This window comes from Rhynchophorus ferrugineus, unplaced genomic scaffold (assembly GCF_030347505.1).
Source record: "Rhynchophorus ferrugineus isolate W39M unplaced genomic scaffold, kcgeb_rfMv2 rfM6, whole genome shotgun sequence".
Lineage (NCBI taxonomy): Eukaryota > Metazoa > Arthropoda > Insecta > Coleoptera > Curculionidae > Rhynchophorus > Rhynchophorus ferrugineus.
Window position 1 is genome coordinate 11176982 of NW_027472585.1, and position 27273 is coordinate 11204254.

The 27273-nt window shown below is 31.7% G+C and overlaps 1 protein-coding gene and 1 non-coding gene across 7 annotated transcripts in view; both read left to right on the top strand.

Annotated features, from left to right (window-relative positions):
• LOC143199159 (nephrin) overlaps nucleotides 1–27273 on the top strand; it is an 891666-nt gene that overhangs the window by 593896 nt on the left and 270497 nt on the right. The gene's annotated exons all lie outside the window — the stretch shown is intronic.
• Nucleotides 21693–21799, top strand: LOC143199210 (U6 spliceosomal RNA). Its single transcript, XR_013006383.1, has one exon. It is a non-coding gene; the product is annotated as a U6 spliceosomal RNA (small nuclear RNA).

Below are 27273 nucleotides of genomic sequence, written 5' to 3' on the forward strand. Positions count from 1 at the left end.
CGCGCGGTAATAGCGTAATAGTTGTCATAGAAAAATGATGAAAATGAAAAACACCATTATTTATTCGAGAAAATTAAATAAACCATAAATATGAAACGGTATTAGCCAAAAATATTTATTGTCTGTGTGTTTCTGCGTCAATTGGAAACTAAATGAAGTACTTGAAATTTGTTTTTTATTGATTTTGTGATGGGCATACATTTCATAACAGTTTTTAATCATTAACAATGCTTCCAGCATTCTTTGAGTGAGAGAATTCAAAAAAAAAACATGGACTTTGTTTTAGATAATTACTATAATTATCCGAAAAAAAGTTAATTTATGCAGATGTTAGTGTAAAAATAATTATGTTTTTGACTCTACCACTTCAATCTGATTCTGCAATGGAAAAAGAAGCGGAGGTTCATGTAGTTAGGTCGTCAGCTCGGATGGAATTGTTGTCCAAATGGTACGACAACAAAGCGGTGATTGTTGCATGAAATTTTATTGGGAATGGGACACCAGACAAACGTCGTCATTGGCACATAAAGAAATAAGTCGAAGTCGAAAATGTACACCTTCTACTGTGTTTCTACCATCGCTAGGGTCTTCAGCACTAGATATAAAGGCTGGCCATTCATTCTGGAGCTTCGAAAATACGGATGTAATAGCAATAGGATGATAGTCCTGTTATGTACAGCTACCATATCAGTTCATCCTAATTTAATAATGCTTTTTTCTAAGCTTTTAATTTTTAGTTTAAATTAGAGTTATTCAGAGTTAAAAGTGTACAATATGCTAGTAAATCTATGTTCTGTAATAACTAATAATCAATGCTCTATTGTATATTACAGTAATTTTATGAGGAAAATCATTGTTATGAACTTTATTGAAAGTGATTGCTCGGAAAATATTTTCGCGATTTTTTTAATCTTAGAAAATATAATTTTATTAAATTGATAAAGCTGATATAATTCAAAATATTTTCCTTGAAACAAGCCTGCAATATAAACAGAATGCCCGAAAATAATTTTAAGTTCGTAGAGTTACCTTCGAGAATTTCATTTTATTTTGTTAATAAATGGAATAGATCAATCTCGTATGTCTTTATATAAGTCGATCTTCTATTAGAGTTAGTATTTAATGATGGAAATGCAATTTTTGGTTAAAAAGTCACTATGCCTCACGTCAAGTGTTGATCAGTGGCATGGGAATTGTCCACCTAACTATCTCCATACGATTTGAGTTTGCAAGAGCTTTAATTTTATAACTTTTTCCTAATACTCACATATGTTTATCAAAGAAATATGGTCTTCAACAGCACTGTTAGCTCATAGTTCCGTTTTTCACTAGCAAACAAAAAAAAACTCTTCAATATAACCACAAATCTAATCTAATTGGAATCTTAATTAACGAACCTTATATTTATCTTAAAGAAGACATCAATGAGTAATACTATAGCTATAAAATACAGCAAATCTGATATTCTAGCACCAGAAAGCCATTTATCTAAGCTATTCATATGAATGGCAGTGTTGATAGGAGGAATTATCTGTAAAACGGTGGTTTTAAATATATGTTTTTTACGAAAATAAAATCTATTTTGTTATACAACAAAAGCTGAAGTTAGTCTTAACTGACTCTTTAAAAAAATTAAACAGATCCGAAAATCCACGAAAATGTAGAAGATATCAGACGAGAGCTATTTGTTATTAACTTTATACGAACCGAAAACAATAGAACGTATTTTCGTTCTAATAGGTTCGCTCCGCTGGTGGATAATTCGATTTTATACGGTGAAGGTACTTTTTAGCTAATATAAAGCCATTGTCTTAATGCCAGCGTCATCAGCCCGAACGAATAGCCGGGTTAGAGACAAAAGAAGCGATGCAAAATCCCGTGAGCAAAAAATAACCGATTCCGACACTGATTTTTCACTGAACCGTCGAGACGAAACGACTGTCTAAAAATCAAAATCGAACGTTACATTTAATGGAAACGGTCGATTTTTTAAGAGGTCGCCGAAGAAGACCGGGGTAATTGGGACAGAAATCTTGAAGCTTTGTTAATGCTCGACGAGCCCGATGCAAATTATAGTCTGTTATTTGATTATTCGTGTTTTCTTTCTGTCTAGGGTTTTTTTTCTTTCATATAATTACAACGTTCTTGCTTAATAAAAAATAATTGGTTCATATCGTTATATAAAAGCTGTGAAATTACATAAATTTATTCTCTATTACTATTCAAGTTTCATGTCAGATTTGTTGCTTATAAACCATTATAAATATATCAATTTTTTGTTAAGATAAGCCCAATTTTCATAAGGTAGGATTTTTTTATTTGAAGCTTTATTGTGAAGAATCGGCACAAAATATTTTATTCAACGTATTATCCATCGATAGCCCCTACTTTTCACTTAAGAATTCTATTTGGAAAGGATGATATATCTTTCAAGGTTATTCACGCATCGACCAATTTTTTGTTATCTTTACAAGTGAAGCTCTGCTAAAAGAAGTCACGACTCATATATCATAACAAGCGGTAGTCAGAGGTTTGGAAAATATGGCGGGTCATTTAATACTTCCAATTTTTATATTTTCAAGTATGTTCTCACCGGTTTTGCAACATGTAGTCGAAGGTTGTCATACTGCAGAAAACACTCTCTTATGTTTGCTCGTATTCCGCCAATTTCTCGCATAATAATCGACTCAAAGACAATAAATGTAGTCGAAAATGATCCTCTTTGATTATTTCAATAGGTTCTAGTATCTTATAGTTTACCACCCCAAGTACTTAACACTGTTCCCACCAAATACGCAGCATTAACTTATAGTGATGTATATTTGGCTTTACCATTACTAATCATGAATGACCACGTAGTCCAAATGATTTCATTTTGCCTTAGGTTATCATAATTGATCTCTTTTCATCACCAGTAATAATATGATACAAAAAAACCTTTTCTATATTACCGGTCAAGCAGCGCTTCACATATGATCAAACGCCTTTCAAAATCGCTTAGCTTTTCAGTTCATCAAGCGATTAGAAATGGGTTCCTGTGTTACTCCCAATAATTTTGCATATTATTCTTAACGTTTTACGTGAAACCTCATTGGATAATGTTTTGAAATTTTCATCTTCAATATTTTTCGGTATCGAAATCATCACTTTCAAAAACATAAAAATCAATACCTACATGTTCTTCATCCCTTAAATGCGGTATATTCGGTACTAATTGAGGCATTTTCAACGCAGTAAAACATTTTTTATTCAGACTTCGACGAAATGACATATACTGTCATAAAAATAAAGTGACGGTTCATCAGTGAGGCTTCAACATGAAGTTGGTTACAAATGTACAATAATTTTAATACACTGTAATACCACGTGTTGTACATCATTGAAAATTACCTGGTCTGTACATTATATTCTCACAGTGATCAACTCACAGTCAGCGTTTGGGCCTGTTGTGTTAACTTTTCATTGGATAATCATGTCCACATAGTAATCTGCGTCTTCAGAACTATTCTATCATAGATAGGAGCGTGTAGAATTTGCATTTCTCATAACATTTGAAAGCAACACCCTCAAGCTTAGAGGTGTCCAAGTCCTGGTCAAGGACCATACACAAGATTTAGTCAAATATGTTTTCGTAAGAGACGCATATTATTCTTCATTTTAGTATTTATTCTTGCAAATATCTAGCTCTAAATGGCTCTCTTTGAAAATTATTTTTCAAAAACTCCAGTTCAGATATTTTATCGAGTAACTGTGAATATATTGGATCTAAATAGTTGAGCAAAGGTACTCCTAAACAAGGTTTTAAAATAATGGTTCTATTTAGCCAATTACATTCTAAGCATATAAACTATATACGTATTAACCTACGCGAAGTTGTTTTATAACTGTATGGTTCTTAATTCAAACATTAACAAGCGTATGCGAACGATACAATCATAACCTTAACTCTATAAATTATTTCATATTTCTTTTCTTGTCATGACTAATATTATTACGTACTTCTTAAAGCTTGAACAAAAAAAACAGCTGACTAACTATCGACTTTAATGTATAGTTCGCCTGATCTTTGGTAGGGTAACTATACAGGGAATAATTACATAGAAAATGTATTGTAATCATGTGACGAAAACTTTTTTTTGGGGAAACGTTTTATCACTAATATTACAGTGGTGCGTACGTATAAAATAGTGTTCACGCTCTATTTAGTCACAAAGGGAACAATATTGGATTTTCGAACCCATAATTTACGTATTGCATGACAGCAAATAGTAAAATGTATTACAACTATGTTGAGTAAATCTGTCATAAAATATAAATATTGCCATATATGTAAGTACAGTGAATAGGACAACAATGAGTCCGCTTTTTACTATTTTTTACAATTAACTATTTATATAGTAATTAGCACTTATACCCCAGCATTACACCCATTTTACCATTTCTTTGGAATTCTACGCATACAGATTGATGATTCGTGCCAATCGAGATAATCGAGATAATAATAAATAATAAAAATAACATTCTCTGATTCTTCCTGCTATTTCAACAATCCATTATTGATATTAAATTTAATTAAGCTATGATTTATTATGAGGGGTATGTGTTATATATGGACTGAAAAGTCCCAGCGTAACGGAGAAAATGCGGATTTATTTGTTTAAAATTGGCTTTATTCATCAACGTAATCTTTATCAAGGGCCTCACTATCATTCCACTGCCACTTTAACGTTTAATAACACCTTTGTAGAAAGCTTTATCTTTTGTCTCAATATTCACCAGTTATTGTTCATCCACTCAGATCACGATCTTTTTGATTCCTGAGTAAAGTGATGGTTCCATGTTTCATCCATTGTCGCGTACCGATGCAAAAATTCCTGTTTTTTACGTTTAGATATGGCCAAATACTGCTCAGAATCATCAACACGTTTTTTTTTGGTCAACAGGAAGGAAACGCGGCACGCACTTTGAACAGAGCTTTCTCATAGTTAAATGCTCATGCAGTATGAAACCAGCACGCTCTTTTAATCTCTTTACGGTGTTAACTAGCTCGCACAAGTTCACTTTTCGATCATTCGAGAAGATCTTGTGGATTTTTTTGATATTGTCTGGTGTTACCACCTCATTTGCACGTCCACTGCATTCTGAATCATTGGTGTCTCTACGACCACGTTTGAAGTCAGCAAACTAACGTTTTATTTTTGTTTCTGATGGAGTCCTTATAATGCTTTTCGATCCGTTGCTTCGCTTGAACCACGTAAGTGTAGGTGGTGCGTTTCAGAATGCTGGAAACATAACTAGTTGAATCAAGTAACTAGATAATTAAGCAAAAATTGAGCATAGTTAAAAATAAAGGCACTTTTGGTCGACATTAAGAATAGAAAGCAGAAGTTTTAATTAAGAAAAATATCACAGATCGATGAAATAGAAACGAAATAAATTTTCGAACTAGTTTCAAAAACTATGATTTCAACTGAATAATAAATCATTACCATTCTCACGATCTTTTTGACTACCATGTTTCTTACATGTAAACTGATTTTTCTTGAATATAACAACAGGAATTATATTCCAATATAGGTTTCATATTGTATTCAGTGAATATTTGTTTTTGTGAATATACCATCTGTTAGAAAACACAGAACAGCGCTGTTGACGAATAATGTAAAGGATATATATATATATATATATATATATATATATATATATATATATATATATAATATATATATATAATATATATATATATATATATATATATATATATATATATATATATATATAATATATATATATATATATATATATATATATATATATATATATATATATATAAATGATATATAAAAATATAGATAAAAATTGCGAATAAAGGAAAATGCACGAGCGGGTTTAACACATATATTTAAACTGAATAATAGGGGCGGTTCAATAAAGACATAAACATTAAGTGAACTATTATATTAAAAGGAAGATGTAAACTATACGAGGTGATGGCGAGATATTAGTTTTGAACACGTGTATTATAATTTTTAAAATTGCAACGCAGATTGATATTTAAAAAAAAATGTTTCAATAGGCCGCAAATTATTTTTCATCCAAATTGTTATATACCTATATATGGTCCCATATTTAATATTTTAACTGGTCAATTGAAGTCCCAGGCCTACCACAGTAAAACATATTTTTTTGATAAAATTATTTTTTTATACATCATAATTTCCTTCAACTTTTCGATACCATTTTTGTAATACGATTTGTCCTTTGCTTCAAAATAGGCCTGTTTCGGCGATCAACTCTTCATTCAATGAAAATTTCTTCCCAGCGAGCGTTCTTTTGGAATCTGAGAACAGGAAATAGTCGCTGGCAGGCAGATCTAGAGAATACGGTAGATGAGGAAGCAATTCGAAGCCCAATTCATAGGTTTTTGCAATCTTTTTCACTGACCTGCGACACGGTGCATTGTCTTGTTGAAGCAGCACTTTCTTTTCCTTCAAATACCAAATTTTCGCCGTTTGAAGGACAAAATGCCGTTTCTCCGCGATTTCGTCCTTCAAATGGTCCAGTAACGCTATGTAAGAGTTGCTGTTGATGGTCCTTCCTTTTTCAAGGTAGTCAATAAAAATCATTCCATGCGTATCCCACAATACAGACGCCAAAACCTTGCCAGCCGGTCCATTAAGATGACTGTCCATTGGACCTCGGAATGAAATGATGGAGCTATGTTTCATCCATTATCACATACCAATCATTGATGGTTGATTTTCCTAGGGCAGTATCTAGAATCTCGGCATTCAAAAAGCAATATTTTATCAACACGAAAAATTCCTTTTAATCTATTTTTCACAATAACAAAAGTTGCTTCACTCAAAATGCTATAATTCACAACCTAATGATCCGACAGCTGTCAAATTTATACACGCATCTTTTGAGGGTCAGGACTAACTAAAAATCAAATGGATTTAATTCTAGCAACGCCATCTATGTATCAGGCCGGGGACATTTCAAGTGACCTGTTACTATGTAAACGTTTCAAATAGATTGAGCGTATCGATCCAAACTTGCCGTATCATCATAGTTAGGTTTCAACCCCACGCTGCCATCGCCCACTCATTAAACATTAATTATCTGTCAAATTGAATTCCTCAACTATCCGGGAAGTTTCGCCGTTTCCGATTCCGAGACTGATTTACATGAGAGATATAAGCGTTTCGAAAACTTTCTAAAATATGAAATCTGCCGTTACGAATACACAGCAACTTCGCCGCCAAACTTCCACTAAGCCGTTTAGCAATTTCGTGATATTTAAAATTATTTCGTGCGGCAGCCAGCGGTAGCGGCAGCTCTACCACCCCCCAGGACCGAGCGAACCGTCGCCAGTTCATTTGGGTTTCGGTTTTCGCGCGGTTTTAATTGTACAGCTGGACGGTTTGTTTTACATTTTTGATTGTTGTTTGAGCAACGCTTAGGATTCAGTTTAGAGGTTCCCGTTACTTTCTTTTTGTTTTAGTTTCAATTTTAAATTCGGAAGGGAATATTTATATGTACACGGAAGTTGATATAATTGGAATTCGGGAGTTGAGAACTTTGCTGTAAACGATTACATTATTTGAATTAATTTAAATAAACAAAAAATGAAGAGTATCGGAAAGTTTACTCAGTATTTGTATTAACAACGATTTTGATGATAACCAAAATGTAAAAATATAGCCTTAGTAAAAACGGAGAGAATATACTTTATTCTAATATCTTCTAATAATCAGTTAATGATGTTAATCTGCACAGTATCCAGTGGAACAAACTGTGTGCTCTCTTGACTATATATCTGAATATTCTTAAAGATTCATGGGTAACTAAGAGACGGACATATCACTTTATATCCCCAATGCTCCTCTTTTGGATACTTTGTACTGATAAAGTAGACTGATATACCAATCTGATAGCAATTATTTCCAGAGAGGGAAAAACTATCCAAAGGTGATTTCCTTGTCTCGATAAAAGATATACCAAGTACCCTAATATACCCACGTGTTTCCAAGTTCCACACGCTGCTTGATATTTGTCGGCTTATTTACACCATCGGAGATCCTTCAAGGGGATGAAATGTTTATGTATTCCATCAGCTCTTATTCCTTTCCAAATATGCCTCGTTTCACCTATGATTTTTCCACACTTTTATGAAAAAATTTAGTAGTTCGAGCTCTGCACGAGACCATGCGGAGGTTTTAGGGGAAGATTCGGCAAACAGCTCCCTCTTTGGTGAGGCTTTCATCGTTTTCATCGTTTGGTTCAGAGGCACGTATTCCTTCGTTTACAGCCATACTTTTCACAATAATATAACAAAATAAAATATCTTGTTAATCCCTTTTCGACGATACTTGTTTTTTCTATAGCTACGTATACAGTGATATTTTCGTGAAAAGCAGCGTTTATTGCTCAAATGTGAAGCGTATATGATCTGGGCGCTTTTTAAAGAATATAAAATTATTGTAAGTATGGTGGTAATAAATAATTTATGATATGGGAGGAATTACCAATATGACTGAATTTCATCTCGTCGAAGATTGTGCTAAGAAAGTCTCTTAAAACCCTTATATGTATACAACTATAGAATTACATTTATAGATTTCTGAAATAATTCACAATTTTAAAATAACTCCAAAATAATCCAAAAATGTCAGATGATATATTCAGAACCAAAGAAAAAGGCTAAATATAAGAGACCAAACATTAAAAATTATTACATTACCTCTATTTGGTGGCACGAATATACAAACAATTCATCCGTCAAGAGTAAAGACAAGAATTATATAGACACGTAATAATTTATATTTTCTACATGATATATGGACAGGTCTTAGACACAAAGGCTAAGTAGTATGAAAATAATAGAAGTTGATGAGTATAAGATGGTTTGGATGGAATCTTCCTTACAATAGTATATTATGCTAGTATCTTTTAACAAAAAAATAAATTTTCTAACAAGCATATTGGGCGATATTTTGGAAAAAATTAAGGAGTAACTTCTTCATACCGCAGTGGTATGATAACTGCGGTATGAAGAAACGTCTAAATAATAACATACATAAATAACTGTGTTCTAAAATTACTTTATGTACTAAATTACTGGTTTTATTCTATATTTCGGTTAGAGAACATGGTAATCTTTAGGAGCTTCTTTGACTAAATACTTTTATAATTAGGAAGGCTGGGAGAAAAGCGAATAAACAAATTGTTGAATACAGTGTGGTTAATGGGTAGTTATTTTTACATGTTGATGGTCTAATAAGTTTTAAAATATTTCCATTGTTCTATGAATTAAATAAAGTTGCTAGTAATATGACATTATTCTGTTGTTTCAACCAAATTTCAATTTCTATTTATTGTATTTTGATAAGTTTCATATACGTTCCGAATATTTTTTTTTCTTTTTTTTATTATTTAATTATATATTGTTACTAGTAGTTTCCGTCTAACTTACAATTTGTCTTTATGCTAACTTAAATCTAGATATATAACTAGGAGGAGCCATCGGTCCTAACTCAGTTTCTGGCGAAATAATATTTATACATGTCACTGCTGAATTTTTTAATATATGCACCTCACTACACAACACTACACAAGATCAGATGGTTTCATTTTTTTTAAGTCTATATCCTGTTCTGGTGTTATCCAAAAGTTGCAATATTTCAATATTAGTATGAGAATGGAGTCTTTCTTCATGCCCCCTTGCAATTCTCTTGATTTCTTGACTGACTGTGGGTATCTGAAGCTCTCGATGTAGGTAATCAGTCCTATAGTATTTGGGTGCACCCACAATACCTCTCAGGACTTTGTTCTGAAAAATCTTTGCAGAACATCCCCATAATTGAACTCCGTCTGTCCATATAGGTTTCAATATTTGCTTATATAATAACAATTTTTTATGTACTGATAATTGTGATTTTCTTCCAATTAGCCAGTACATTTTCCTATATTTCAATTCTAGTTCTTTTCTTTTCTTCTTTATATGTTCCTTCCAGCGAAGTTTTGCATCGAAATTCATTACGAGATATTTAGCGTTGTTGCTATATGGAATGATAGTGTTATTTAATGTTATTGTGGTTGTACTGTCTGTTCATAGGTAAACGGCACATGTACAGATTTACTTTCATTAATTCTTATTTTCCAAGCTTGTGTCCAAATATTTATATTGTCACTTGCTTGTTGTAATTTTCGTGAGGCTTCTTCACTATTGTCTCCGATAGCTATAATCGCAGTATCGTCTGCAAATGTAGCCATCGTGATATTTTCCATTTGTGGTATATCACAAATGTAAAGTAGATAAAGCATTGGTTCCATTACACTTCCTTGTGGTACACCTGCTTTAGCTTCTTTTATTGTAGAGTAAGCTTCTTCTTGCGTGACTCTAAACATGCTGGTTGTGATGTATGAACAATGCCTACATGCTAAACTTTATCGAAGGCTTGTGTTACGTCTAAGAATACAGCTGAGCATACTTTTTGACTTTCGTAGGCTTTTTCAATAACATCTGTTATTCTGTGGACCTGGTCAATTGTTGAGTATTTGTTAATAAACCCAAACTGGTGTGTTGGTATTAGGTTTTTTCTCTCTATGATCGCCTTTATTCTTTTCCACAGGAGTTTTCAAAAACCTTAGATAATACTGGCAGCAGTGATATAGGTCTATAGGGTTTTATTTCGTTTGGTGACTTCCCAGATTTTGGGATCATTATAATTTCCGCCATCTTCCAAATATCTGGGACATGTTTTAATCTAAATGCTGTATTGATCAAGTTGGTGAGTTTTACAATTCCCTTTCTTGGTAGTTTTTGCAGTATTAAATCATAGCCTGGTGATTTCCTGGGATTAATGTCAGTTTTAATAACTTTAGTTATCTTTCCGAATAATAATAAATCAAAAAATGATATCCCGACATCCCTTGGTAAATTTAATTTTATATGTTAATAATTATTTTATGAGATTATTATTGAACATCTTTTCCCTCGCCAGTTGTGAAAGGTTTATCATATTACATGGCAGGTTTTGGGCTACGAAGTGTATCAATATGTATAAAGAATGCAATTTTTTTTAATAAATATAATTCTGTACATTTCTTATCGTCTTCACTAATATTTTTTAGGAATAGACTATACATTATAGAAATGGGAATTAATTTTAAAAGATTTACAATAAAAACCATAATTTACTAATATACAATAATTACATAAATATTACAGATTTTCTTCTTTTTGCTGGGTTTTTTACTTTTCTGTACGTTAATGTATAAATATTTATAGATTTTATACATGAATGTATTCCATTTTTTTAATTAAACTGCAAATAACCAGACCACGCTTAGGAATATTTCATCGAACAGAGAATTGGTTAAATTTGCTTTTAATAATATTGTATATTATTTACTGGTAATTTTCAAACAAATGTAAAACGAACTCGATATCGAATGCATCTGTAAAATATTGAAATTTCAATCATATACGTTGTTTAGCTTTATAAATAAATATTGGAATGTATCTAGATTTTTTATCTCGCTACTTGTAATTACTCGTATTTTTTTTTGGGTTTACGCCTATGTTAAATACCACTATATATTATTTTAATTATAATTTCATGTATGGTAGGTTAAAATAAAAAGGCATTGATTGGTTTGGTTTTTAAGTGCGGGTTTTTTTGGACGCCCGTAATGTATTAAAAAAATATATCCACCAAGTAGCACAAGGATATTTCACCGGGAGACCCGGTTACACTTGGAGGTTACGTACATGAATTGATCTGTGCAATTCTACAGATTCGACGTGTTTTCGATAATTTTATTTAGTGATAAAACTATTCTCCTGGACAAATTGCTACTATATGCTACATGGTATGAGGTGTGGTATGAGTTTTGAAATACTGACGTAGAAAATTATTTTAACTATTATATTATGATAGTTTTTACAAGTTTAATATGACATTTTAATATTGAGGAAATCATTCTTGCTTCATCGGTTATATTATAGCGATATTTTATTTCGCCAAGTTAAATTTTGAACATCCTGCTTTTTTTAATTCTAAATATTTTACGCAACATTGTGAACTTCTTCCAGTTGACTTCTTTATTAAAATATATTTTATGTATGAATTTATTCGTATATATAAATTCTTATATATATTAGGAAACATAATAAATATTTGGGTATTTAACAAGCTCTGGTACTTTTTGACATGATGTATCTTCAGTAATCACTACATAGTATAAAACAAAGTCGCCTTTTCTGTCCCTATATCCCTATGTGCGCTTAAATCTTTAAAACTACGGAACGGATTTTGATGCGGTTTTTTTCAATAGATAGAGTGATTCAAGAGGAAGGTTTATATGTATAATACATGCATAATATACTAAGGCAACATTGCTAATTTTAGAGGTTTCTAACGTGATGTCGTAAATTAACCTATTTTTTTAGGCTTATTTAGCACTTAGCAAAAACGCTGCCTAACCCTACGAGTTAGATCAAATTAATGTACTACAGTATTGTACACCATAAAAAGGTCTACAAAAAAGTCCGCGATGGTATATGTTTATGTTTTAGAGATAACCCACATTAACCATTTTTATTGTTTACTTTTTACGTGAGAAAATGGCTTATTTACGAAGCTATTTTAAGCAATACGGCATTAATCCTTATCGAATTAAGTACCTTAAATACAGTGTGCAATTAATATAGATCAATATGGTTCCTTACAGCATGTAAATTAAACAAATATTTTCGGAGATATTACAAATTTAAAATTTGCGTTTAAAAATGTGTAATGTAATAAAAATTGTATGAATTTAGATATTCCAAAGATAGCAGGAAATCTTCATAGCAAGTATAGGGGAAGAGGAATTGTTTTACTGCAAATTTAATGCGTGCAGGCTAAGGGCAGTAATGATTGAACCAAAAATACTGGATCGATTTTAATCATGTCTTCATTGAGTGACATAGGCATATATATTTTATGCCCGTGCATAGTCGGAGTGGGCCGCTATGTTTTTATATACAACGTTCATATTTTTTCTGTAGTGTATTTAATTTAGTATCAGCATTGCACCCGTGCGAAGCCGGGGCGGGTCGCTAGTCTTAAATATAAATTAGGAACATGTTAAAATTAAGAAATTTTCCAAGGAAGAGGGTTTTGGTTTTACCAGATATCCATCGATTAGCAGGGAATAGTTTCGGTTGCTACTTAAATTTGGAACCATGTTAAAATTGCATTGTTCCAAATGTGTGAATATTACTTTTTTCTCAGAATAAGCTTATTCAAAAAGAAAGGAATATATATTTCAAAGTGTTAGACAATATCAGTCAGTCGTTTAACAAGTCAAGCATTCACCGCGCGTCGTATCTCAAGGAAAGAAAACCCTTAGTTAAACTAACTGAAGATCAGTGTTCGGCGATCGCAGCCGAGCCACTTTACATAAGCAAACATCTCCTCGCGAGCTCGCGTTTGAGTAGGGTCTGGCTCGGTCCCGGTCCCGTCTCTGTGTGCATTCCGCACTTTCTCTATCCCGAATTTATTTCGTTATCATATGTGTAAATTGCTTTTCTTTGTGTCGCGACAAGAGCTCGCAAATAGTTTTACCAGCCTTGCAATTTCCTCGCCACCCAGCCTTCGCTCTATCTTCTGCGACGGAGCCTCTATCGCTAACAGGTTTTTCTCCAGATCGATTTTGTATATATTGAAGGTTTTGCATCCCCCTTTTTCGTCTTCCCTCTCTCTATCTCTCTCTCTCCCTCCCTGGCACATCGATGGGTTTTTTCGTCTGTTTTTGTTTGTGTTTATTTGTTTATTTTTAGTTTGCTTCTGCAGTGCCTGCCTTTCGTGCGATATATTACATTTTAGAAAAACAAAATTATATATATATATATATATATATATATATATATATATATATATATATATCTTACATATAAAATTGTCATGTCACAATATTCGTCCCCAAACTCCTCCGATTTTAATTTTAATTTTAATAGTCTTATTAATAATTTTAGCACTTTTTATCCCGTTCGATAACGTCAATTATTATCACTTGGTCAGGCCAAACGATGTCTGTTTCTTAGATTTGAGCACACCATGTTTTTCTCATGGACAAATATACGTCAAGTTTGTTTGTATAACAACATATAAATAATTATTACTTAAAATAATTTACAATAAATTTCAAAAAAATTATGTTTGGTGTTTTGCTATTTTGATATTCCCTCATCATTCACAGGGCTCCATGGCTTTTTCACTCATATACCACATCCCTACACACCAATAAGTTTTTTTTTCTACACTAGAAATTCACTAGAAATTATTTACATGGCAAAACAACGTTAGCCGGGTCAGCTAGTATATTATATATATATATATATATATATATATATATATATATATATATATATATATATATATATATAATATACAAAATAGATAAACAGGCTAATAGGCCAAATGACTGTTGTAAAGAATAACATTGATGATTCATATTCGCCCTTTTAACTCAAACACCAGAAATGCTACGAAACATTGACATCACTTACAGAGGAATTATTAAGGCAAATATACTATATTTGCCCAAAATCAATTCGTCGATATGACTGTACTCTGCGACCGTAACTTAAATACTAATTTTAAAAAGGATACTATGTACTCTATAGAACCTTTGTAGAACTGAAGTGAGCGAGTATTCTAGATACACTAATTATGAAGTGTGCTAGAATACTGAGGAACATTAAGTAAAAATACTATTAGTAAAGGGACTTGGGAGCTGTGAAAATAGTATTATTGAAATCAAGTACTCAAGTATATTTGCTACTAAAACATTTTATGATAATAATTTGAAGATACAGATGCGAGTGATTTGATAGAGATACAATAATATTCATTTTACATAGTTGAAAAAATTATTACAGATTCATATACGTAATAAAACAAACAAATAAAGTCTATCGTCAAATTTCATCGATAGTTTTATTTAGTCTAAAGTATTTGAATTATATACATTTGATGATGCAGCTCCATATTGTTTCAAATTACCTGGTAATATTTGGGTAAATAAAACGCAACAATTTTAATTTAGATGCAAATTTTAATAATAGCTTAACAATCTTATAAACATGTGCAACTACAATATTTCATCAAGTACATTACCAAATATATGTTTATACATGCTTTAACATATCCAGTTTTCCTATGAATTATTCAACTAGTCAACAGTGTCCCCTTAGTTTCTTTTAGTTTTAGAAACTACTCATAGGTTAACCATAAGTGAATGAACTATACGTATTTTAAAAATTGTTTTTGTGTTGCAACGCAATATTATTCGAATTTTCCGTTAGGTTTTAACCAAAAATATAATCTTTTTTGTGCGTGTATATTAGTTTAGATAGGTCTGGTGGTCTAACTGATTAGCCATATAAATGTTTTAGTATAGCTTATGATAGGGAAGAACAATTATGACTTTATATTTGGTTATTTTTTTAAATAATAAGCTCATTTTTGTTCATTAATTTACGCAAAGAAGAATGAACTTTGTTTTCGCTCACTAACATACATTTGAAGGCTCTCCTTTGCTTAGTATTCTAGAATTTAGATAGACGCATTACAGTTCAAGGTGTACGGACACCAAAGGCAGACTGAACTTATACTTTCTCAGTAGACATACATGAAACACTGAAGATTTTGTAAACCACTGTACCGTCTTTATCCCGTAGAAATTTGGGAACACATATTGCGGTCTGGAAAATCGATACAAATAAGCTCACTGCAGGTCAAGCTGGAACAATATTATAAAAAGCGGTTTTGTCATCCTCTTCAGAAACCACTTTAGGTCATCAGTTGTTTTTCTGGAAATAAATATTTTATATCAAGGAAAAAATGTATAATGTAATCCCCATAGACTAAAATTCATTAAATATTTCCATCCGTCTTATATTCCAAACGCCACTTCTTCTTTATTTTGCACGCTATTTTTGCACTCATATTTTTGGAGAATAACAGTCTTTAATAGGACCATAAACGCAAAATTGTAAAATCAAGAAATATTATTTTTGACAAGAAACTTTTCGAAATTAATTATGATGCCAGGTAAACTAATTATGGAAAATAGAATTAAAAATTAAAATGGAAACATAAGCATGCTTGGCAAAAGTTATAATAATTGTTACATTATTTGAAAAAATGTAGACAAGGAATACATTTAGATCCAATTTAATACAGTTTAAACTTAAGAGGTTTAAAATACATATGTGTCAATTTTCATTCAATACCAGTGGCACATAAATCATTGACTGGTTTTTGTTTATAACAGGTTCAATGTCGAAGAATTTTTCTGTGAAAGCATTACAGATATCAATTAAATTAAAGTTTTATAAAATATAAATAAACTCAATATCCATATGTGGACTGTATATTATATTATACTTTTGATCATATTCCCGAATTTCTCTGTTCGTGTTGATTGTTGAGTTCATAAAAATAGAAAAAAACATTTATATTCTGATAACAAACCACATGCAAACTATGGAATCTGACCCATAAATGCTTATGAAATACTATTATCGGCACATACTCGATTATTTCGAGCCACATTATTTTTGCTTTAAAAACAGTTCAACATAAATCATGCGCTGCGTATATAGGTTGGAAAACGCATGTTGTGAGAGCAACTGAAAAATAGCAAACAAGCTATAACTTTTGCTGTTCCCATCATTATACGGAGTCTGCAAAGCATAAAATAGGACATAGCATCGAATAAACGAGTGTTCCGCGCGTTATTCTATCCAGTCCATAATATTAAAATGTTTTTCTCTTCCAGGTTAGTTAGTTTTTGTTTTTGAGGTAAAATATTACAAAACACAATAAATATGTCACGTCGAATTGCGTCTATTCCAGATCCAGGGCTCTGGAACAAGAATCTAATATTCCTTGCACTCGATCTATAGCGATAACATAACAAAGAAATTTAACATAACAACGTTTCTTTCATTTCAAACATTGCAATCACTCTACCTCGTCAGTTCAATGTCGTTTAGTTGCTATAAACAGTGTATATATATATTTATGGGGTATAAGTTTGATTTTTTGTTTTCCAATTTGTTAATTGTTAGTAATGCATATCTTGTAAAGTGAAAGGTCTAGTTTATTTCGATCAAGAATTTCGAATATGGGCTATCGTTATGATCTTAAATGTTGGCTAACCCATATTCATATACTAGGACTTTGGTGGCTAGAGATCTGTTTGTAGCGTTGGTTTGTTTTATTTTTCAGAATGAGATCGACAAAGTTAAAAGAATTAAGGAAAAATTAGGATATAGACTAAATGGCTAATCTCATAAAAATAGTTTGCGAGAAGGAGATGGGCATCCTAAAAGCAGCAATAACTTTAGGAGTACCATTAAGGACTTTGGAATACTTGGGATTGGAAATTGAGCTTACATCAGAAGAACCTACAACTTTACGCATGAAAACAGTCTTAGGTACACGGTTGAAAAATGTTTTAGTGGAATATGTCTTGACGATAGAAAGTAAGGATTGACGGTGACATCGTTAAAACTATTTCTGAGTCGTTACAAAGATAAAAAGTTACTTAGAGAGCCCACAGAATCGTCATTTGCGAGAACAAATATTTTCAACATTTGGATGATGCGTACGCGAAATATAATTGCAAATAACAAAAAAAAAGTCTAGAAATAAGGGAACAAAAAACTACAATTAAGTGATAGAGACTGAATGTGAAGCGGAATTTGATTCAGACACCGAACCAGATGCCATAATAGCGAAAAAAGCCCCTGACGACGGATGCGAAATATATGTACTTTTATCAGTGTATTTTTTCAGTTTCTTGTGCAAGACCCAGAATGTGACACTTGGATATGTGATTTTTGAAAGTAAAATAATTAATTTCGTTCAATTGCCAAAGTGATTTGATTTCTTACTAGATAAACTCTGTATGAATGTTAATGTCTTAAAAGATACCTACCTACCACATTTATAGCCCATATTTGAGTAGCTGTTCCATATTTAGCATCTATCTGGCAATTTTGATAATATAGTTTATCAAGAGATATGTAAAAATATTACTCCGTTATCCAAAAATATATGACTGATTAATATTATGTTAACTAATGTTATCTAATGTTAACTAATGTATAATTAATGTTATGTTTTCCAAATAGTTTATTAATTTTGACCCAAAAACAGACATATAGTAGCCCATATTTAGTTGCATCCCTCTAATATATCTGAGATCTAGCGCATAAAGTAGATATAGTAGTTTCGTTCCTTCTTTACATTCATTAGTGTAATTTGTCAAGCCACCAAGGAAAGAAAACAATCCAAAAATAATGTGTTGTTGTGTAAAATTTAATTGTGTTAACACAAAGTAACCTCAAACTTAACTGGACTAAATTAAATGGTATAAAAATGTGACCGAAAACTGTTCAACTTGAATGATATATTAACGAATTTCGCCATTTATCGATATATTAGCTGAAAAGTCATCCGATGGGGATTAATAATAACGGACCGAACAACGGAAACTCGAAACATACCTAAAACAGAACAATACCGCCGCCCGGGGACCAACGATCCATCCAGGTTTCAAGCCCCAGCTCCCCAGATAATTCTCGCAGCAACTGACAACGACTGTCAGCGAGAAAACGGACCCGAACAGAAAGCGAAAGCGGCTCTCGCACATTTTTAGGACCCGCTTATATTTGAATTCCTTTCATCTTCGCGCCCCCTTCTTTCCCCCCTCGCTACCCTCGCGAGGTCGCGCGACCCTCTGCGAGGTGACGGTCCCTGAAACGTCATCATTTATCTTTCAGACGCTCTATTCCAGTCTCTCGCCATCGCCCTCAACTAGTAAAATAAGTTCTGCTAACCGTCAAGCGATGCTGCAAGGGTCACAGGTCGTTGGCGAGAGATATGTATTAGATGCTGTGTGGAGGAATATTGTTTTAGACGAAGTATGACGTGAAAATGTTTGGCGTGTGAAAAAGTAAGACAGGTTTCTTATTTTAAATATTTTACATTCATGCGCTCTGAATTTTTGTCAACAAAAATTAACTGCATGGAGATAGATTTACAACACAGACTTTCTTAACAATAATTAAAATGTCTACTTCACTTGATATAGCTATAGAATCTTACACAAGAAAGTTGTATTTTTAAAACCAAATTTATAGAGAAAAATTTTGCACAATATATATTAATTAAAAAATGAACGTCGACATATATCTAACGTATAGCTAACATAGCTATATATCATATCAAGACATTTGTCAATTTTGAGCATCCATGATTTGAGTCTCTATATTCTTACCTTATATCAAATGTCAATGAGCGATGTCAAAACTATTAAATTAGCAGTTGAATTAAATTATTTAACAGCAGTTAATATTGATATTTCGCATTCTCATCAATAGACAGCCGATGAAAATTTATGCAAGCACCTAAAACTTAACTAACAATTTAATTTGATAACAAAAGAGTTGATGAGCTTTATTATGTTGCAAAATATAGTTTCCCTTTGAATAATGTAAAATTATTTTCATATTCAAGTGTTCCTTGAATTCTTAAAATGGAATCGAATAACGACCCCCAAATTATTTTTATATTATTCTAATTATATTTTAATTACTGGCTTTTTATAATATAAATAATATATGGATAATATAATAACATTTGAATTGAACTAAAAACGTAAAATACTCAAAAAAACTAATGTATAACTAATCAGTGGCATAACGATCAGTTATCAATATCAACCGCGTTCTTTTTAAAATCAAATAGCAGTGTTATTTATTGTTAGTTGGGAATTCCTAAACGCTTAAACAAATCTTGAATAAGTTCTAAAAAGTTAATAAAAAAAGCCGAATAATAGTTGACAAATTCACATAAATATAGTCAAAGGTATCTTACTATTTATCCAGCAAAACTTTTTTATTTTCACTCAGTTGAATTAACATATTATTTTAGTAAAAGTGCTCCTGACTGCTCCTATGTTAATGCCTTTCTGTAAATAATACAACACATATGTATTGCTCAGTTTACGTGCCCTTGTAGGTTACATTCAGTGTAATATACGTTAGATTCGGTGACTCTTAAAATAGGCAACAAGCAATATGTGTATTAGCATTGCACTTGTAATTACAGCATACCTAAAATATAGTAAATCGTCCTTAGCGAAAAGGAATAGTGGGCGAAACCCAAAGTTAATTGGTAAACACCGACGGACATAAAATGATTGTGACAAAGAATATAAAACTACTACGGTAGTCAATACTTATTGTGATATGATCCGATGAATCATCATTTACATTGTTGCCTAAATAATTTGGGCAGCAATGTCGTGGAATTCAATTGGCTCTCTCATTTACATTAAAGGTTGGGTTACTCGAATTAATATCTCTACATCCACAATGATGAACTTCTTACTCTCTTACTAGCATTTTGTGAGCCAAAAATAATATATCTTGGTTTGAGGAGGATCATATTATATTGGCAGCATAAATACACACCAGGTCTTAACATAATTGAGTAGTGAGGAGTACATTTCCATCTTCAACATCATTGAAGCAGTTAGAAGCTGGTTTGGTACAAGAACATTTGAAAGTTTCATTCAATAGTAAATAAACCGCAATCAAATACTAAACAGTCGACAGACACAATATCAATATCAATTTGTTAGAGATCAACTCTAACAAACACAATAATTCGCAATAAATTTAGGAATTTGTAGAAATGTTATTTAATGGCACTTGTAAAAAGAAGAAGAAATATAAAATTCGGAGTAGAAATAAGACTCAGCGTATCAGAATGATCACAGCAACATCGACATTTTCATTCAAAAGCGAAGAGATTTATTTTTTCTTAACGAAAAATCCGTAATGGTCGTGCTCCCGCACCATTTATAAAATCAAAAATTCATGAGATTTCCTTCAAATATCATGATGGATCGGGCCGATATTAAAGAGTCTCGGGGAGGGAGACCGATTATGTCGCAAAAACAGTCGACTATCGTCGAATCCTCGCGTCATCCATAAAAATCGAAACGGCACCGAGCAGTAAGTAAAAATATAGGAAATCATATATTATCTAAGGTGCATAACGGAATATAAAATTGGCAATAAAAGTTTTACGATAAAATACGATAGTTTCGGTAATGTTTGAATATTTCATGAATCGTAAAAGTCAACCGACGGTACATCGAAGACAGCGTCGACGACGACGCAAGATGTTGAAATAAATTACCGAAGAATAACGAAAGGACAAACGCTCGCTAGAAGAGATGGTTGTTTCGGATTGTATACATTAACTGGGCGATATTGCTCGATTCGTCTCACATACTATCTTTTCAGTTTACGAAATATAATATATCCAAAATAACAGTGAACTCACGTCATTGCCTATTGCAGTTTGTAAATTCGGTTTTGATAATTAAAAAGGGGTACAAAGACGTCTGATAACTCCGAATGTGTAGACGAATCGGCCTATAAAATGTGTCTGATTGTGAAATGTCTGCAAAATTTTCAAAATGTTAGTGGGAATAAGTGTTTTTAAACCGACAAACGTTGTTTTGGAGCTTTGTTTGATTTGATACATTTTAAATCGCTGATAAAATTTACGATTATTGTAATTGAATATACCGAAGCTAATAAATAGTCAGTGCTCGCTTCGGCGGTACATATACTAAAATTGGAACGATACAGAGAAGATTAGCATGGCTCCTGCGCAAGGATAACACGCAGAATCGTGAAGCGTTCCACATTTTTCCTACCATCATGGGTCAAAACACATGGATTATCGTTCTCGCGCGTTAAATGTGCCAGTGTCCATTTCTGCTTTCTTGAGTGTCCAAGCACAAGATAATTAAGAGAAACTATGGTAAGGACTCCAATTCTACAAGTCTTTGCTGTCAACGCAATATAATATTCCTTTATATTGAATCCAAAGGACAGAGCTCAACTGAGTTGGAATCCCATTGAAAACGAAACAAGTTATAGGCTTTTATTGTCATGATTTCTTTTCATCTTGTAAGTACAGATCCTGCCAAGTTATCTTCAATCGACATATGATAAGACATTGTAAATTCGCTCAGCTAGCTGAAGGGCGACCCCATCTCGTTGTGACTTTCCACACTAAGTCATATAATATGAATGATACTCTTTACCACAGTGATGTTATATTATGTATGCTAGATGTTTACGGATGTCTTAATTTTTAATATGGCTTTCAAATTAAATAGATTTTATAATATTAGTCGTGCTTGTTTTTAGTAATAGTGTTAGCTGTGATTCTTCTGTAATATCAGTTTTGTGGTTAAGTTATTTGTCAGTTATCCATTTAATATAATTTAATACAAAATTTACTAGTCCTATATATATATTGTCCCTTTTATATCTTTTAATCATGTAGCATTTTTTCATTTCCGCAAACTTTATTTCATGGTTTTCTTCCTGATTTAAACTTTGTTTTCCTCCAACATCGGCCATTAGGTAAGAGTACACAAAATCAGGAAATAGTTACGAATAATATATCAACAAATAATAAAAATAGTATATAATAATAATATATAATAATAATGTACAATAAATAATAATAGAAATAATAAAAACAATTGTCGTTACTGGCTATATTTTCATAAAAAATGAATAGAAAGAAACAGTAAAACATTACAATAACGATACTGAAAACTGAAACACAAAAACCAAAAAACAAAAACAAAGAATTAATAAATAATTATGAAAAATATGAAACAAACGATGAGATATCAATAGGTAAGAGCAAAAGAACGTAAATAGAAAGAAGTGGAAGGCATATTTGTAATATACTTATCAAATTCTCTACGCAACTATAACGTTTGGACTTAATAATGAATAATCAATTAATGTTTAACTAGTTGGCGCCATTTACATAAGATCAGATTACAAAAAGAAGCTCGATAATTGCGTTCCATTAAAATTAACATTGGAAAATTAAACGTAACGGGATTTATAAGTGGAGAACCTCACTTATAAATCACTTCTGAAAAGGATGATTGCAAACTATGAAACACTGCCAAAAAATAACCGACATAACATTTTTTTAACAGGTTAATTAATATTGATCTATCCACAACTCAAATAAGCTTATCTTCAATATATATTATTTTCCGCTAAGTTTATAACAAATATGTGAAATCTGTTATAGAATAAATATTTAATAAGTTGTCGATATAATAAAAATTGTTCTATGTTATATATTACGTAATACCGCTCTAGTGATAAATAGATGATTAAATATATAAATTTAATTTTTACAGAAAATTCGACCATTCGCCTCGAGCTTATTCTTGAAATTTAATTCTCCGTCTTCTGCCTTTCTTATCCCAGCGATCATCTTTAAAGTCTGTAATCTCCTTAATTGATTACATTACAAATAGTAAGACGATATCAATACTGGGAGTATTTTTATGAAATTTAATACTTTAAAAATTCTTATTGTTACATTATAAGGAATAATGAACAATAAATGAATACGCAATTTGCTAGTAAAATGTAGGAAAGGAATTTATATTGAATTCCATTATATAAAAATAAATATTATCTTATATAAATAAATATTTCTATATTCCAAATGAGAATATAAGTCATAAATAAGGATATATGGATATATATATTTAAAGCAATCCTACACAGCATTTAAGAGACAGTCCATTAGAGAATTCTAAATATAAAGATATCGTCATCAACATATTCTGTCAAAATTTGTTGCATTTTGAAATTGAAGATTTCAGAGCTAGTCCAGGAAAGCTATGTTTATCGACACTGACGCGGATATTCATAGTAAAAAAGTCTTGCTATGCTTACGACGGGATCAACAGTGTGTAAAGGCCAAATGAAATTGTTACTGGGTCAAGCTGAACCCGTTGAACGACACATTCTTGCAAAAAAGTCTCCCAATAGCGAATAACAGACGCAAAATTATACTATTCCATAATTTCAAGTAGCAAAAATTGTGAATTATACACTTTTGAAAATCTAAAGGGAAGTTCTGTCGCATCCAGAGTAAGTAGATGTAGGAACTTCTTTGTTTTTATTTGTACTAATTGTGTGCTGAACGATATTACTTATTGAACGTAAATTGAACTCATAAAACATATTCCTCATTGATCACAATCATTAAACTATAAGTTCGTATTTTACTTTTAGTAATATTACCAGATATATTACTTAGCAATATATCGATATTATATATTTGTCATTTGGGATTTATAAAAGTATATTAAGATAAAGTCATAGCAGAGAGACCTCTACCGTCTATATTTTCACTAAAATTGATATGTCTTAATAATTGAAATTATTTTTTAAGGTATATGATTATAACTTTAAACTTTGGAAATAGATAACGAATAATGGAATAATGTAGCTTCACAATTAATATAAATAATAAATTAAATTTTTAGAAAATATATTTGGTATAAACTAACAGTAAATAGTGGTGTCAAGGTAAGAAGAGAGGGTCTATGGCTTTATAGCTAACGCTGTGAATCTGTTTAGAATGCCTCTAATTTAATTCTCAAAATAATATTCAACAATAAGTACTAAATCTTATATTTTAAATTGTCTTGATGGCATTTTAAAGCAACAGTTAATTATATAACACATTTTCTGCATGTTTTATAGTGTTTGAATCGAAAATTGTCATTGCAGACCTAGCGAACAAATCCCATCTATACTAGAAGCAGAACATTGCGCTGCACCATGTGTCCGATTAGGTGAAATGTCATTGTACATTTTCCGCTGCGATTTCCAAAAAGAAAGAGGACATCAAAAGCAAACCTGTCGGTCAGTTTTATTTCGTCGAAAATCCTATTCCGAAAAAACTGGATTTTCCTTTTCGGAATAAACATTTCCCGCCAATCTGCTTTGACAACTACAGATCAAAAGCTTCGCATGGATGCGGCGGCATTTTGCGATCGGTCGGTGGGTTCAGAGTTCAACCGAAAATAGATTTTTGCAGCCCAGTAATTTTATCTGCATATTTTTGAGATAAATGCCGCGATATTGTTACGTAATAAGATTACCTGATTACAAATAGGGGATAAATATACTTATAGATTGATCATTATGTGTACAAATAAGTCTTCGCTGATTATACCTCATTTCGTCATTGAACATTTGATTCCAACTAACTAATTATCAGCGATTTTATCCGAGTATTTGTTTTGAGTTATATAATAAATAATGTTGGTAAATAGTAATTAAGGTAAATAAAAAAAAGTAGATGTAATACATCGACGCTTGTAGAGATAGCAATTGCTTCAGAAAACAGTTGTGTGAACGGTTTGAAAAGTTCAATAGCAACGGATTTTATAGAAAACGAGAAATGTGATAACATTTTAAAAGTGTATATAGACGCGGTATTGAATTATAAAATAGAGCTGAATCATTAAAGGAGATTATAATAATTTAAAAGGGACCAAAAATTATATCTATATTGAGCGATAATACTTCGAATTAAAGGACCAATTACATTATCTCACAAAAAAGTATTGTCTGTCTTCCTATGGAAAATGTTCGTTTTTCAGCATCGAACCAACGGAACATCTTCGAAGAAGAATACTTCTCATATAAATAACAATAAGCAACCAGGTTAGTTTGCTCGGTGGTCAAGACGGCAAAATGGTCCTCCTACTGTTGCGAGAGCCTTGGTCTCCAATCCTGCTGGAGCATGGTTGTAACGTATGTTTGTAAAGCATTTGTTATTGTGCTTATTCCTAAGATAAGGATATCATCCCTGTCACATTAGTAACCAGACTGGGTAAGACCTTATATCTTTTGGGATGATCTCTAAAGTTAGTCACTCAACAGTCAGTGGATAGGTGAATGCGAGAAACCGGTTTAGATACAGATTAGTTTGATAAAAGAACGAATATTTTATATAATGAATGAATTAGGCACAATATTTTCTTACATGTTTTAAGGCTTGTGAGTTACAATATACTTATAAATGCAAAATGAGAAGAATTTAAGATTAAACACAGAATTTTTAACAATAAATAAACTAATGTTGCTTGTTATTATTAATTTTTTTACCTTGTGACTACATCTAACCTTCCAATATAACAAACAATCTGCTAAACATATTGTTTGTTAAGCATATACATGTAGTCATATCAACGGTTTTCTTAAGCTTCAATATACTTACTTATTATACATCTAGAATAATAAATGTGAGATATGGGCATAATAAGCTTTAGTGGTTTATCTGCGCTATAAATCGTTTTCCATACATGAGTTTTTGAGATCGTTAAAGGACTAAAAGAAGAAAGGTTCTGGCTTCATTTGGTTAAATAGTAAATGAATGTTGCTAAATGGAATAAGGTCTTCCCACAGTAGCTTCATCAGATGAAATTGTAGATAATTTAACAATTTTGTACAGATTTTATACCGGTGACACCCTGACTGTTTTCTTTTCTATGACTTGATATAAGTAAACGTTAATCAGCTACAAGTAATTGAGTTCTCTCCATTATGGCCGTCGAGCGCATACTGATTGAAATTATTTCGTGGATTTCTCAAAAGTTAAAAAGTCATCATAACTCATGGTATCTTGAAACTCATATCGAACTGTAGGATCGATCCATTGAAAACTGCACCTCTATGAGAAATAATGGCGAATGCATGAATTACGTTATGTTTAAAAACAATTATTTTAAAATCCCATACAGGAATTGTTTCTTTTCACCTCAGCAAAAAGCCGCTTTTATTAGAAAGCCTGTTTGTCAATCTTTAAAACCTTTTTTTATTTTAGTACTCAAAAAGTCGAAGCTGATATTGCTATTATAACTACAAAACTAACGCTTTATTAATTACAATTTGGAAGTAAGTAATAATTTGTGAAAGGGTTTAGAATATAAAAACTATTAATTTACTTTAAAAACTGATTTATTCAAGAAAACAAGGGCTGACTTGTTGAATACAAAGCGACAGTGAGGGTAAAAACAGACCAACCCGTCTAACTCGTTCACCATTAATGTAATCAAAAAACAGATGACCGGATAGTCTTGGCTCTAATTGTTTATTTTCATTGTTTGTCCTTGTATCCCTTCCTCTTTCAACTACATTTTTTTTTATAGATAATAGAAATTCCAAAAAAAGTTCCCCCATTATTAATTCTTTCAAATTAAAGAAGTAAAATAGAAAACCCCTCCAAGGGTAGTTAATGAAATTCAAATAGCTCAAAATATTTTATGAGGTGCTGT